This window comes from Pelodiscus sinensis, unplaced genomic scaffold (assembly GCF_049634645.1).
Source record: "Pelodiscus sinensis isolate JC-2024 unplaced genomic scaffold, ASM4963464v1 ctg37, whole genome shotgun sequence".
Lineage (NCBI taxonomy): Eukaryota > Metazoa > Chordata > Testudines > Trionychidae > Pelodiscus > Pelodiscus sinensis.
The window spans coordinates 1,009,470-1,023,661 of record NW_027465869.1 but is presented as its reverse complement, the minus strand read 5'-3'; the positions used below and the strand labels follow the sequence as shown (position 1 = coordinate 1,023,661).

General features: G+C 50.9%; 3 non-coding genes across 3 annotated transcripts; 1 reads left to right on the top strand and 2 right to left on the bottom strand.

Annotated features, from left to right (window-relative positions):
* Window positions 1-1,797: 1,797 nt before the first annotated feature.
* TRNAR-UCG (transfer RNA arginine (anticodon UCG)) lies at window positions 1,798-1,870 on the bottom strand. Its single transcript has one exon. It is a non-coding gene; the product is annotated as a tRNA-Arg (tRNA).
* An 8,009-nt stretch (window positions 1,871-9,879) lies between these two features.
* On the bottom strand, window positions 9,880-9,952 carry TRNAF-GAA (transfer RNA phenylalanine (anticodon GAA)). Its single transcript has one exon. It is a non-coding gene; the product is annotated as a tRNA-Phe (tRNA).
* A 3,195-nt stretch (window positions 9,953-13,147) lies between these two features.
* Window positions 13,148-13,220, top strand: TRNAF-GAA (transfer RNA phenylalanine (anticodon GAA)). The gene has a single exon. It is a non-coding gene; the product is annotated as a tRNA-Phe (tRNA).
* Window positions 13,221-14,192: the final 972 nt, after the last annotated feature.

Genomic DNA, 14,192 nt, shown 5'->3' with positions numbered 1-14,192 from the left:
GATAGGTCTAGCAGTGGAAACATTATGAGCACATAAGCCAATGGACTACAAGGTTACACAGGATCCCTGTCCATCACCAATTAAACATCTTATCAATAATACAGGTAATTATTCCTAACAAGCAAAATGAGCCAACATAAACAGAGGCATGTGGATGGTAACTCTTTCAGCCAGAAATATAATGCGTCTACTGCAGGGGTTATTTTCTAGGAATAAAGAAGACAGTGAAAAACAATCCTGCAGAGTTCTTTGGTACCAGCCTTATCAAAGGGACGCCCACTTGGAATGTGGTTGCCAAGGGAGCCAGGTTCATGGTAGCTACTGTCTGTGTGCTTCCCAGGCCTGGCCTAATGATTTAGGATTTGAGTTCTCATTTTTCAGCAAGATACCATGGACTGCCTCAGTTTACCCCTACAGTTCCCTCCTCTTGGGTTTAGGGTTCTTTAACCCACCAGATAAAATACAACAATTTCAGGGGTTTTAATTTACTTTGGAAGCGCTGGTAAAGCACCAGTACTATATAACTGTTATAATCTAAACTCGCCACATGATTTGGCAAAACACTACTCAAATCCATCCCCAAGATATTTTGTCACCAGTAAAGGCACTGCCCATGATTATAGATTTGACCTCTACTTCCTGGTTGAGTGCTTCAGAGTAAGGTGTTACGGCATGGTCCATGGTTTTCCCTATGGCTACGTCTAGACTGGCCCCATCTCCGGAAGAGGCATGCTAATTTCTAACTTTGGAATAGGGAAATCTGCGGGGGATTTAAATATCCCCCGCAGGATTTAAATAAACATGTCCACCGCTTTTTTTCCGGCTTGGGGAAAAGCCGGAAAAAAGCATCTAGACTGGCGCGATCCTCCAAAATAAAGCCCTTTTCCGGAGGATCTCTTATTCCTACCTGAACAAGGAACATGGAACATGGACAAACCACACTACTCGAGGGGGTGGCAAAATGGAATCTAGGAGGCCAGACTCCTTCGTGCTTCACCAGGACCATGCACGGGACGGGCAGCGCCCTAGGATCTGCATGTGCCCAGATCAGTCCCTCTCCCCACCGGCCGATTCTCTTCCCCCTGTTTTCCCCCTGGACATCCCCGCTCACCCCCACCCTCTGTCGGCCTGGTGGTTCTCCCCCGCTTCTCCTCCTGATTTCCCCTGCCAGTCCTGCTGCCCACACCAGCCCTGCTTCCTCCTGTCAGTTCCCCCCAATCTTTCCCAGCCAGCCCCACTGCTCCCTCTCCCCCCAGCCAGCCCTGCTTCCACCAGCAGAACCGGAGTAACCCAATAAACCCTGCACCACCACATCGTGTGCTGAAAAGGGGCTCATTTATTTTCAGAAAGCCGACACCATCTTTGGAATTTTTTATCCATATTCTCATTGCGGATGGTGAATGCACCAGGCTCTCTCCATTCTGACACATGGAAGTGCCTTAAACCTCACTGGCACTGGCAGCAGTGGGGATATTTAAAAGGCATTACTTTTAATTTTTATTCAGGATCTGTGCACACCCTAATCAGTCCCACTCCCTGCTGTCTCATTGTCTCTGCCCCGCCCCCCCCCCGCCAGGCCAGGCCAGGCCAGGCCAGCCCAGCTTGCCGCTTCTCTCCTGGAACCACCAGCCCTGCTTTCACAAGCCAGTAACACTCCCTGCAATATCCCCCATAGTTTAGACCTACTGAACAGCTACAGGCCTTCCAATGGGGTTATAGAAAAACCACATTGTCACATAGGACCTTTCCAGGACAGCAACATCTGGATCCATGAGCACAGACAAAGGAAGGTAAATGCAACTGTGAAGGGACTCGAACCCTCAATCTTCTGATCCGAAGTCAGATGCCTTATCCATTAGGCCACACAGTCTTGACTTGCAGAGAATTGGATTTCTTGCAATGTGTGGGTAGGGAAAAGTCTCCCTAGTCCAGTGGTCCCCAATGTTTTGGGGCTGCTCAGTGCCTGAGGGCGGGGCCGCTTACGCACCACACGTCCAGGGGTGGGGCCGCTCATGGGCCACATGCCTGGGGGCGGGGCCAAGCATGCGCCATGCGCCCGGGGCCGACCCCGGATTCTGCCACAACCCTGGAACCAGGACCAGCAGCAGCATGTGCCTCGACCCCAAGCAGGGGCTTTCCAGGTGCCGTGTGCCTGGGGCTGGCACCGGCATGTGCTGCGACCCCAGGCAGGGGCCGCCCATGCTCCTGGGGCTGGCACCTGCCGCACGCCCGGGGCCGGGGCCAGACCAGATTGCTCCACGAGCACATATAAATGGCAGTAGGCGCCATGGCACCTGCGTGTATGGCATTGGGGACCATTGCCCTAGTCCATCAGGTTTTATTATTTTCCTTGTTTGGGGGTTTAGAAATCACGTCTGAGCTGGTGAATTATTCTTATTGTGTGTAACTAAGGATTGCAGCCCAGGGATTTTTCCTGAGTCTATGTTACTTCACGGCTATCTCCCACCTAGATTATCTCCATACTGCACCTCTCTTCCCCAAAAGCTCATGCAAATGTAGCACAGATTAGCATATTGCCATGCTCATTTGCATAATTAATTGGGTCCGTTTTTATACAAGAGGCTTTTGCACAAAAAGAAGCTGTGTAGACTGGGGATCTCCCTGCCTCCTGCTTCCCCCGGCTCTAGCCTGGCCCTGGGCCTCTTTCCTGCCAGCCCCATGGGGCCAGGGAAATGCAGGGGGCCATTTCAGAGTCTGGTTGGGGGCGGCGACCTGTCCATGCCATGATGGGGGAGGGGAGAGTGTCACATGGCTTCGACTAGAGCTGGTACTTAAGTTAAAACAAAAATAAACAAGCAGCTGGGATGGGGCAGCTGGAGGGAGCCGGGAGAGCAGAGGCAGCCTGAGAGCTGAGAGTCCCAGGTGCCCACCAAAAACATCAGCTGTTTGTCCCATGCTGCAAGGGGCAGTACTCAGGGCTCTGAACTTTGCAATCTGAGCTCAACTGTCAGTGGGATTTTCCCAGGCTGGTTGTTACAAAACCCTCCCGCTTTAGGTTTCTTGTTCTCAGGCTGGTGAGAAGAGATTTTCTGCCTTCTGCCGGGCGTCTGGTGCCCACTGGTGCTCGACTGCTCATCTTGCTGGCTCAAATGAGCTGGGGCTATGAAACCTACCAGCCTGGCTAGAGACGCAGGGGGCTGTGTTTGTGTTTGTTGCCGCTTCCCCTGATGCCCTCAGGTCCGGTCCCAGCAGCTGCCGGGCTCTGCCTATTGCCCCCTTGCCTCTGCTAACCTATCCATTGGGTGTGGAGCTATTGCCTTGGGCGTAGGAACTGTCTGGGAGAGCGAGCAGCACAAGTGAGAGGCTGGACCAAGATGCACTCAACTGGTTTGGTTCTTTTGGATCTGCCCCTTCTGCACCCCTAGAGACATTGAAACAAAAAAAGACCCATGAGAAGAACCCAGCTAGTTTTCTTTTGCTGAGACGCGAATGGATCTAGCTCAGGGGTCCTTCTGCATGGGAAGCGCCCCTGTGCCCCTGGGTTCTTCTGCGATGCCACTCACTTGGGAGAGCACATGCCCTGACACTTGTAGATGGGGCAACATGGACAAACCAGCAGCACTCAGGCCCCCTTCGATAGCTCAGCTGGCAGAGTGGTGGACTGTCCTGTGTGCTTGGTACGTAACCCTTAGGCTGCACTGCAATTGACAAAAAGATTGTGGGTGTGAGCTGCTAATCACATTTCTTGGGTTGCACAGGCCTTGAGACCCCTTCAAGGCTGGAGAGAAATGGGGAATGGCTGCACTTTGGAATTCAAATGTGTTGTCTGGGACCATAAATTAGAACAGTTTTGGAGACACTTTTTTTTTCAGAAGAGGCTTTTCTGACATTTGGCCCATCTACACGGGTCCAAATGTGGGAAAAACCTTCTCTTTGGGAAGAGTGCTTATTCCTACCAAAATGAGGAATACAGGGCTTCCGAAAGAACACGCCCACTTAGAATCATAGAATCATAGAATAATAGGACTGGAAGGGACCTCGAGAGGTCATCGAGTCCAGCCCCCCGCCCTCAAGTCAGGATCAAGCTCCGTCTACACCATCCCTGACATATGTCTATCTAACCTGTTCTTAAATAACTCCAGAGAGGGAGATTCCACCACCTCCCTTGGCAATTTATTGCAATATTTGACCACCCTGACAGTTAGGAATTTTTTCCTAATGTCCAATCTAAACCTCCCCTGCTGCACTTTAAGCCCATTACTCCTTGTCCTGTCCTCAGAAACCAAGAGGAACAAATTTTCGCCTTCCTCCTTGTGACACCCTTTTAGATATTTGAAAACCGCTATCATGTCCCCCCTTAATCTACTTTTTTCCAAACTAAACAAGCCCAGTTCATGAAGCCTGGCTTCATAGGTCATGTTCTCTAAACCTTTAATCATTCTTGTCGCTCTTCTCTGCACCCTTTCCAATTTCTCCACATCTTTCTTGAAATGTGGCGCCCAGAACTGGACACAGTACTCCAGCTGAGGCCTAACTAGTGCAGAGTAGAGCGGCAGAATGACTTCACGAGTTTTGCTTACAACACACCTGTTGATACAACCTAGAATCATATTTGCTTTTTTTGCAACAGCATCACACTGTTGACTCATATTCAACTTGTGGTCCACTATGACCCCTAGATTCCTTTCCGCCATGCTCCTTCCTAGACAGTCGCTTCCCATCTTGTATGTATGGAACTGATTGTTCCTTCCTAAGTGGAGCACTTTGCATTTCTCTTTATTAAACTTCATCCTGTTTACCTCTGACCATTTCTCTAACTTGCTAAGGTCATTTTGAATTATGTCCCTATCCTCCAAAGAAGTTGCAACCCCACCCAGTTTGGTATCATCTGCAAACTTAATAAGCGTACTCTCTATCCCAATATCTACATCATTGATGAAGATATTGAACAGTACGGGTCCCAAAACAGACCCTTGAGGAACTCCACTTGTTATCCCTTTCCAGCAGGATTTAGAACCATTAACAACAACTCTCTGACTACGGTTATCCAGCCAATTATGCACCCACCTTATCGTGGCCCTATCTAAGTTATATTTGCCTAGTTTATCAATAAGAATATCATGCGAGACCGTATCAAATGCCTTACTAAAGTCTAGGTATATGACATCCACCGCTTCTCCCTTATCCACAAGGCTCGTTATCTTATCAAAGAAAGCTATCAGATTAGTTTGGCATGACTTGTTCTTCACAAACCCATGCTGGCTATTCCCCATTACTTTATTACCTTACAAGTGTTTGCATATGATTTCCTTAATTACCTGCTCCATTATCTTCCCTGGGACAGACGTTAAACTGACCGGTCTGTAGTTTCCTGGGTTGTTCTTATTCCCCTTTTTATAGATGGGCACAATATTTGCATTTTTCCAGTCTTCTGGAATCTCCCCTGTCTGCCATGATTTTTCAAAGATCATAGCTAAAGGCTCAGATACCTCCTCTATCAGCTCCTTGAGTATCCTGGGATGCATTTCATCAGGACCTGGTGACTTGCTGACATCTAACTTTCCTAAGTGATTTTTAACTTGTTCTTTGTGTATCCTATCTTCTAAACTTACCCTCTCTCTGCTTGTATTCACTACGTTAGGCACACCTCCAGACTTCTCGGTGAAGACCGAAACAAAGAAGTCATTGAGCATCTCTGCCATTTCCAAGTTTCCTGTTACTGCTTCTCCCTCCTCACTAAGCAGTGGGCCTACCTTGTCCTTGGTCTTCCTCTTGCTTTTAATGTATTTATAAAAGGTCTTCTTGTTTCCCTTTATGCCTGTAGCTAGTTTGATCTCATTTTGTGCCTTTGCCTTTCTAATCTTGCCCCTGCATTCCCGTGTTGCTTGCCTATATTCATCCTTTGTTAGTTGTCCTAGTTTCCATTTTTTATATGACTCCTTTTTTATTTTGAGATCGTGCAAGATCTCCTTGTTAAGCCAAGCTGGTCTTTTGCCATATTTTCTATCTTTCCTACACAGCGGAATTGTTTGCTTTTGGGCCCTTAACAACGTCCCTTTGAAATACTTCCAACTCTCCTCAGTTGTTTTTCCCTTCAGTCTTGCTTCCCATGGGACCTTACCTACAAGTTCTCTGAGCTTATCAAAATCTGCCTTCCTGAAATCCATTACCTCAATTGTGCTGGTCTCCCTTCTACCTTTCCTTAAGATCATGAACTCTATTATTTCGTGATCACTGTCCCCTATACTGTCTTCCACTTTCAAGTTCTCAACTAGTTCCTCCCTATTTGTTAAAACCAAATCCAGAACAGCTTCTCCTCTGGTAGCTTTTTCAACCTTCTGAAACAGAAAGTTGTCTCCAATGCAGTCCAGAAACTTATTGGATAGCCTGTGCCTCGCTGTGTTAGTTTCCCAACATATGTCTGGATAGTTGAAGTCCCCCATCACCACCAAATCTTGGGCTTTGGATAGTTTTGTTAATTGTTTAAAAAAGGCCTCATCCACCTGGCAAGGTGGCCTGTAGTAGACTCCTAGCATGATATCACCCTCGTTTTTTACCCCTTTTAGCTTAACCCAGAGACTCTCTACACGGCTATCTCCTACGTTCATCTCCACTTCAGTCCAAGTGTGTACATTTTTAATATACAAGGCAACCCCTCCTCCCTTTTTTCCCTGTCTGTCCTTCCTGAGCAAGCCGTACCCTTCCATACCAATATTCCAATCATGCGTCCCATCCCACCAGGTTTCTGTAATACCAATGATATCATAGTTGTATTTATTGGTTAGCAATTCCAGTTCTTCCTGCTTATTTCCCATACTTCTCGCATTTGTATATAGGCATCTAAGATACTGATTTGATCTTGCCTCCCTGTTGTGCCCTGACCCTCCTTTCTCCTTGCCATTATAGGCCGTAGACCCCCCCATTTCCAACCCATCTCCCAGTCCCGCACATTCAGCACTTACCTGTGGGCTTTGCTCACCTGCCCCCGACAAACCTAGTTTAAAGCCCTCCTCACAAGGTTAGCCAGTCTGTGTCCAAACAAGGCCTTCCCGCTCCTGGAAAGGTGAACTCCATCTCCGCCAAGCAGTCCTTCCTGGAAGAGCACCCCGTGATCAAGGAAGCCGAATCCCTCCTGGTGACACCATCGTCGCAGCCAGGCATTCACCTCCAGGATGCACCTCTCTCTGCCCGGGCCCCTACCTTTGACAGGAAGGATAGAAGAGAATACCACCTGCGCTCCAAACTCCTTCACCAGTACTCCCAAAGCCCTGTAGTCACACTTGATCCGCTCAGTGTCACACCTGGCAGTATCATTTGTGCCCACGTGGATGAGTAGCATGGGGTAGTAGTCAGAGGGCCGGATAATCCTCGACAATGCCTCCGTAACATCTCGGATACGGGCCCCTGGCAGACAGCATACCTCTCGAGATGAGCTGTCAGGGCGACAGATGGGTGCCTCCGTTCCCCTCAGAAGAGAGTCTCCAACCACCACTACCCTACGTTTCCTCCTCGCAGTGGTGGCAGGAGACTGCTCAACCTTGGTGGTGCAAGGCCTGGTCTCCTCCACTGTGGGGGGTGACTCCTTGTCTCCTGCTGAAAGTAAAGTGTAACGGTTATGTAACAACACAGTGGGAGGGTTAGGAGCAGGGGTGGAACACTGCCTGCTGCTGGAAGTAACCAGCTGCCAGGTCTCACCCTGCACCACTGCCTCCTCCATAAGTGGCTGGTCAACAGTCCCACATCCTAGGACAGTGACCTCCGTGGACTCCACAGGAATACTGTCCAGGAATTCCTCATGGCTTCGAATGCTCCTCAGCCTGGCCACCTCCTCCTGTAGCTCTCCCACCTGCTGCCTGAGAGATTCCACCAGCAGGCACCTTTCACAATGGTTGTCTCCCCCAGCCTGGAGATCACTCAGTGGGAATTGCAAGCCACAAATACAGCAAGACCACACCAGGACCTGGGTAGAGGCATCCATGCTCAGGTTCTCTGTCTGGATACAGGCACAGGTGGAGGAGACAGGAGAAGTACTGGCACAAGCGCTTCGGGTCTTCATCACCTTTTTTGGAAACTGATCTAAAAAAGTTGACCTGTTCCATGGACGGGGCAGAGTTTTTCCCAGATACAAAAGTTATCCTGAAAAAGCTCTATATTAGGGCTGTAGCCCAGAAGGGCACCATGGCTTAGCTGGTTAAAGCACCTGTCTTGTAAGCAAGCGATCCTCGATTCAAATCCCAGTGGTGCCTTGCTATAGCCTTTGCTCATGTTTTCCTGTCCCCTTTGCTCATGTTTTTCTGTCCCCTTCTGGGACACAGAAGAGGCCTCCCCTAGCCACCCATGGAACTGCTGGTTCAGGAAAAGGCTGATTGGGGAGGGATGTTGGGAAGAAGGAAACCACAAGCCCGGAGCAGGTGCAGAGGCTGCTGTGACTGGCACAGGCAAGGCAGGGCTCTGACTGCAATTGCTGGGACAGGAGAGCCAGCGCCAAGTGCCCTTGTGATTCCCTGGGAGTGTCAGTGCCCAGAGAACCTGCGAGGGATGCAAATGTAGACACTCAACATTGTAAATGAAGCTGGGATTTAAATATCCTGCACTTCATTTGCATATTCAAAGACCGGTGCTATTTCGAAATACTGTACTTTATTTTGAAATAAAAAACTCTGTTGAGATACACTTATTGTGGGAGAAAACCCTTAGTCAGAACTAACCCTTAAACCTCATTTCATAAGGAGTAAGGGTGATTTAGAATGAAGGGTTTTCTTTCCAAAGAACTATGTCTAGACAGCACCTGTTAGTTCAAAATAGGTTATTTCGAAATAGCAGCCAGACGTGATTATGCAAATCTCCGCTTCATTTGCACTTTCACTCAGATGAATTTGCATTTCTGACTTGAAAGAGGAATGACATGTAGACAAACCCTCACATAGGGGAGATGCAAAGATCAGCATTTTCCTGCCTCCCTCAGCTTGTCCAGCTACTTTGCCCCATTTCCTGCCTCCCTGCCTGAGCTAACCCAATGGCTGAAAGGGACAGCAGCTGCTGCTGCTGCTGGGTAAGGGGAGAAAATGGGCACCAAGGCCCTGGACACCACTTGGCCTTAGATACTGGCCACCCACCATTCACTCTGATGAGGCCATAATATGTAAAGGGGGAATTTTGACTGACAGATTCCTTTGAGCTGAAATTCCAGATCCCACAGCAATCAGTGGAAAGGGGCAGTCCAGTAGGGACTAGAAACCACTACTCCAGGTGAGGTTTGAATTCACAACCTCAGCATGTCTCCTATACACACTGCTTTATAAATACTGTGCACTGACCCATTGCACCACTGGAGCAGATGTTTGAGAGTTTTTCTCCAAAGTCCTTGCATAGAGAAAGTGAAGAAGCACAAAGTAGAATTGAGCCAGAGGGGCAAGAAGATCAATACTCAAAGATTTACACAAACCAACAATTCCCCAGCTGGTCCCACTGAGATTTGAACTCAGCTTGTAAGCTTCAAACCTCTGATCCCTTCCCCTATGGGACCATCACATGGCTCTATACTTGAGGTTCTCAGCTGGTACACTGATGGCCTTGTTTCTTCCATTCAGCTGCATCACCTCTCCAGACCCTGCCCCATCTGTATGTGAGCTCATGGGCATGAGCTGGCTCCCTCTCCGGCAGAGGAAGGAGAAACGTTGCCCTGTCCCTCCTGCTTAGCTGGCTGGCCCCAGGTAAGGTCACATGAGATTATCCAAACACATCCCCATCAGCCCAGTTCCATATCTAGGGCCAGCACTGGGTGGGCAGTGGTCAAGGAGGCAGCGACTCAGAGGAAGAAATCAGGGGCAGGGCTAATGAGATGATCTTGATTTGTCAATGCCAAGTAGGGTGAGGTAAGGACCAAACCCAGGAAGGCTCCTGCCACCTGTTGGCACCTGCCAAAGCTTGGGTTTGAACCAGGGACCTTTAGATTTTCAGTCTAACACTCTCCCCACTGAACTACTTTGGCTGATGTGCATGGAATTCTCTGGCCTGGAATTCTCTGTCTGGGATGTTTGGCAGTCGTGCTGCACAAAGTGGACGTCGTCGTGCCCTGCCCAGGAAGGCCAGAGTGACCTTTCCACAGTGCCCCTCCCCCACAGCCCAGAGCCAAGGTTCCCTCTAAGCCAGGCCTGGGCAATACAGGCCAGCGGGCTGGATCCAGCCCATGAAGCCACCCAACATGGCAGCAAGAAGCCTCAGGCAGATTCCCTGCTCGCCCTGCCCCCACGCACAGCTGAGAGAAGGGGCTGCTGGGCCCTTTGTGTGTCACAGCTGTAGAGGAAAAGGCTTCAGGCCTGGTCCCTGCTCCAGGCTTGTTTGTGGCCAATGGGAGCTGCCTGCTTGAAGCCCTGGCCAGTCCCCACAAGCTTTTATTCACCCAGGCGTAGGACCTGTATCCCCTGCACAGGGAAGGAGCTGCCTGAGAAATGTTCTTGGCTGCTGGGAGTGTCTCCCAAGCAGAGCCTGCCTCCGGCACTCCAGCCCCTACCTTCCCTCAACTCACTGGCCCTCCCTGTGATGGAAAAGGGCAAAGACATGGCAGATTTCATTAATACAGATGAAGTTAGTTTTTCTGACTGGCAACTGAACCCAGGCCAGAGCAGTAAAAGTGCTGAATCCTAGCCACTAGACCACAAGGGAGATAAGTACCTGATGTGTATGCTCAGCTACACTAATTCTCGGGGCCAGACACGTGGCCCTGCCCCTGTGCATCATGGGCGGTGCGCCTCCCTTTGCTACCTGGGCTAATGAAGCCCTACATAGGGCAGCCCTATAGCCAGGAACGTTTCCCAGGCAGGCTCAGCAGGGCCTGCATTGGTGTGGAAGCGCCTTTGGGCCCCTCAAAGGGCGGTTCCACTGTCTGCTCCCGTGGCTGGACCTTGGTGAGTCAAACACCACCCAAGTGTCCTCCAGAATAGTTGTGAGAACCAGGCGGAGACATTCCTGCCCCCGGCACAGCTGGCCTGGTCACACCACCCTGCTGCTTCAGCCCCCTGCCAGTCTCATTCCTACTCTTCCCTGCCGCCCCATCTATTAAGTGGCGTACCGGGCAACGTTCTCACAATGATCTAACAACCCTTCAATGATGGGAATGCCCAGCCTCTTGTTCTTAGTCACCCAGCCTGCCTCTTTCTAGTACAAACTCCCTCTCCCAAAGGCAGAGCTGCAAGCAGCTCAAACTCTGTTGCATTTAAGAGCAACCTCTGGAGTCAGATCCTGCAGCTTTAAGCAGAGCTCCAGCATGAAATCCAGGGAGTTCAAACTCTCCCACTGCCTTGCCAGTCACAGTGGCCTCTGCAGCCACTCCAGGCTTGTGGTTGACTCCTCCCCAATCAGCTTTTTCCTGAACCAGCAGCTCCATGGGTGGCCAGGGGAGGCCTCTTCTTTGTCCCAGATGGACCTAGGAAAATGTGAGCAAAGGCTACAACAAGGTACCACTGTGAGTTGCACCCAGGATCTCCTGTTCACAAGGCAGGTGCTTTAGCCAGCTGAGCCATGGTGCCCTCCCCGGACAGGGTTGCTCGGTTTATGGTCCAGGACAACACCTTTTAACCAAAAAATGAGGTGTAACGTTAGTTTGAACCAAGGGCTTTGGTTCGAACTACTGCGTCCCAGTGCGCACTTCATGGTTCGAATCAGGTGTGATTCAATCTAGTGTGCCAGGCGAGATCTTGCTAATGAAGCATGGGACATTAAAATTCCTGCTTCATTAGCAATTTCAGTCACCTACATTTGTATCCCTCAGGTGAGTCTCCCAGCCAGACCCTGCCTCTGGCACCCCAGCTCCTCCTCTGGCTGGACCTTGGCAAGTCCACCATCCCCAATTGGTGGTGGCCTGCGGTGGCCTCCAGAATAGTTGTGAGCATAAGCTCAGCTCTCTGGCCTGAGTCCTGCAAAGCTCTCAGCCTTTCCCCTTGTTTTTGCTTCCCTGTCCATAGCAAGAGGCAGAATCAGAGCAAGTCAATAAATCAAACAACCCTTCTCCACAGGGACAGCTGACTGTGTGACATAAGGAAGAGAAGTTACCAAACCAAGCACCCCTGTGGCCAGTATGGTGCTTGAACCCACAACCTTGGCGTTATTAGCACCACAATCTAACCAACAGAGCTAGTCAGCCCTACCAAAATCCATGTCACAAGTGGCCCTTTCAAGAAAGGCGCCTCAGACAGTTGCAGCAACATTTCTGCAGCTGCCGAGGGCTCTTCTCTGATAGGTCCACTAGCGACTCACTGTGATGTGGGCTGGCTAGTCCAGCTGGTTTGAGGTTTGGTCAAGGTGGCTGGCGGTTGACATGGCGCACTGAGACCCAGGGGAAACAAGCAGCCGGAATCTCTTGCTGCCGGCATCTGTTCTCCACTGCCTGACTCAAGGCTCTTTCTTGCCCCTAATGTGGGGTTCTGGTCTGTGGAGAGGTTTGAACTCGAACCCCACTCCCGACACACCCACTTCTTTCCCCACAAGGAACGGACCCATTTCCATCTCTCCAGGGACTGGTCCGTTCTCCGCAAATGCTCAACCTGTTTCATTTTCTGCAGGAACGAGAGGGATCCATGCGCCCTGTTCCCCAGTGAGAGGTATGTGTCCTCTCCCCCCTTTCCACAGACACAGCAGCCCAGGGGTCTATGAGCCTCCAGAGGCCCCTTCCTACTTGGCCTCCCACAAAGCTGGGGTGCCAGAGGCAGGCTCTGACTGGGAGACACTCCCAGCAGCCAAGCACATTTCTCAGGCAGCCCCTTCCCTGTGCAGGGGGTACAGGTCATACGCCTGGGTGAATAAGAGCTTGTGGGGACTGGCCAGGGCTTCAAGCAGGCAGCTCCCATTGGCCACAAACAAGCCTGGAGCAGGGACCAGGCATGAAGCCTTTTCATCTGCAGCTGAGAGACACAAAGGGCCCAGCAGCCCCTTCTCTCAGCTGTGCGTGGGGGCAGGGCGAGCAGGGAATCTGCCTGAGGCTTCTTGCTACCATGTTGGGTGGCTTCATGGGCTGGATCCAGCCAGCTGGCCTGTATTGCCCAGGCCTGGCTTAGAGGGAACCTTGGCCCTGGGCTGTGGGGGAGGGGCGCTGTGGAAAGGCCAGTCTCGCCTTCCTGGGCAGGGCATGACGACATGCGGCAAAACATCCTGGACAGAGAATTACAGGTCACACAGGGCTCTTATCACAGCCAAAGTAGCTCAGTGGGGAGCGCGTTAGACTGAAGATCTAAAGGTCCCTGGTTCAATCCCAGGCTTGGGTATCCTCTAATAGAGGCTAATTGCTTCGAGTTGATGGTTTTGCTTAGAGCTGTTCTCACAACCTGCACTGCAGGAGAAAAGGGGAGTTGAGCTGCATCCTGGGGCTCTATCCTGCCGCAGGGCAGGTACAAGGGCTACAGTTGGGGGGAATCAGGTGACACCACAAAAAACACTCCCTGTTGGCAGTGCTGGAACATGGCACCACATGAGCATGTTGCTAACACCCATGTCTCCCCCCCTCAGGACCACTAGAGACATCCAGCAGCTCTGTCCTTGCACCCTAGAGTTGTCTGTCTGGGCCATGCACTCACACACACTGGCCCCTCCCTTTCTAGGACAGGGCTCCTGCTGTTCCTTGCTTTACTCAGCCTGGGAGTTGTTCTTATCCCCAAGCAGCAGGGGCCGTGTTTACCTGGGGAGCCACAAATAGCAGCAGAACCCCCTGTTCCCACTTTTTGCTTGGCTTTGAACCAGGAGCCTTTTGCACATTAAGCAAACACAATAACCACCACCCCACAGAAACATGCTTGTCAGTTTTTTTCTGTACATAAACTTGGACAAATATTCTGTTACTAATTCTTTGGCCAAGGCAGAGCAAGAGCAGGGAACAAGACCCCCCCCCCATACTTCTCTAGACCCTTTGCTCCCAACACAGGGGGCGGGGGGGGTTATGCGCCTCGGGACGAGTGACCCACATCATATCCCCAACATTTCTGCCCTTCATGGATGGATCTTTGGGGGCAGGCCCAGACACTCCATCCTCTCACTCAACTCCTATCACACACTGGAGCAGGGCAGCCCCCAAGGGTAGGGCTGAGCCATGGGGTGCTGGACAAGGGGCAGAGGCTGCAGGAGCTGAGAGCTTCCCTAGAGCTCAGGGACCCATAATGAGGTACCATGCTCTGTGTCTCTCTCGGAAGGCACAGAAAGGGATTGACTGGGAACAGGGAGAGTGGCTCAGGGGTTGTGCAGCT